Source organism: Octopus bimaculoides, chromosome 10 (assembly GCF_001194135.2).
Source record: "Octopus bimaculoides isolate UCB-OBI-ISO-001 chromosome 10, ASM119413v2, whole genome shotgun sequence".
Lineage (NCBI taxonomy): Eukaryota > Metazoa > Mollusca > Cephalopoda > Octopoda > Octopodidae > Octopus > Octopus bimaculoides.
The window spans coordinates 47543224-47545132 of NC_068990.1; positions in this window are offsets into that span (position 1 = coordinate 47543224).

The following is a 1909-nucleotide window of genomic DNA, read 5'->3' on the forward strand; positions in this document are numbered from 1 at the left end:
GTCTGGTCGTTGACCACACATACGTCTTCGATTTCAGATCCCTCACAGGTCTGGTCGCTGACCACACATATACAGAACACAGCTACAGCCAGTTCCAGCGTCGACGTCTTCACCACCAATGTACTGTCTACCACAATGTCGTCGCCAGCAACACCAACACCAACATCAACAAGCTCAGTTTTATCTTCACTGTATGAGTGGAGTTTCCACTCACGAACAACAGTCAGAACTAACCAGCGAGAATATTCCGTACTAGGTAACACAGGTCGCAGCATTCGACGCTCAACACACATAGTGTGATACTACAGCTCTGCTCCTTGGCCACAACTTCCTGCGTATGAACATTCTAAATCTTGTGTAACTCTTATACGAACTGGTTTTCTCTATCTCAGTGTTTTAAGACTGTTTTACAGACACTCTTACTATGTTCTGTGTTTCCTCTCATTCATACGCACACTTGTACACTCACATATTGTATACACACTATTGCTTATATGACTGTTCGTCACTTCACATTGTTGTATACCTTCTCTTGTACACAAAGGCCTGATTTATCTACTGTCTTAATTTTATATGTCGCATGCACGCACACACAGACAAACAGTTTCACTTTGTTAATAAATTTATTCTCATTATATATCTAACGGTTGAGTTTGTCCTAAGTTCTTTTACGGGCACAATGGCTCGTATCTCTCTTACGACGAGCCTTCCAACTTATATATCTTGTTTTGTGTTCGACCGTGCGACATGGTAAAAAGGAGCCTTTTACCGTCTACGTCGCCATCTCCTTTGGTTCGCACGGTCGAAGTATTACACATTGATACAAATGAAATACCCAACAAAAGTAAGTTTTTGAACGAAGATATTGAGTAATGCCTTATGAAAGTCTTTCTGAATGACACACATGGTAGAAGTATGATGCAAAGTATATTTTAACGGGCAAGTAGTTTGAAGTGCTCTTCTATATGTTCTTGTAATTTTTAATAGAGCATTAGTGTACATACTCTATTTCTCTTCTCAGTATGAAATGTTGTCCACTGACTGAATAGATGAGATGCAATTTTGAAAGTTCTATCAACAAAGTCGTCATTTTTATTTAACAAAATTTGCAGATTTTCTTCTCTGATAAGGATTTTAAAAACTCTATGAGGATCATCCAAACAACAAGTACTCCCTCTCAGTATAGTTTTCATCAGTTCATTATTCGTACCAGTTCATCATCCAACTTCTGTTTTTGTCCTATCAATCTCTGGATAGATGTATTTTAAAACTTGAACAACTGTGATAGAATGATCAGTGTAGTGAAACTACCTCCCGCCATTAGATACAAACTACTATCGCCATTACATACAATCTTCTCATTTAAATATAAATAAATGCGAGCGTAGTAGAGAACCCATTCCTTGTCCATCACGTGACTGATCATTATTCGAATCGGCAACTTCTTCGAACCGTTGCTAAAGATTGTTTTACTTGACATATCACAGGTAGTCAACTACCATAGAGTAGACAACCCCATCTAGATTAAGTTAATTGGAGACAAGTTTGGAAATTTGAAATTTAAACCACAGAGTAAAGAAGCTATACAGAATATCTTCATCTTTTACTTGTTTCAGTCATTAGACTACGGCCGTGCTGGGACTATGCCTAGAATTTTTAGTCGAACGAATCGACCCAGTACTTATTTTTTTAGCCTGATACTTATTCTATCGGTTTCTTTTGCCGAACCGCTAAGTTACAAGGACGCAAACACACCAACACCGGTTGTCAAGCTGTTGGGAGGGGGACAAACACAGACACAAAGACACACACAAATAGATGCATACACACACACACACACACACACACACACACACACACACACATATATATATATATATATATGTATATATATATATATATATATATA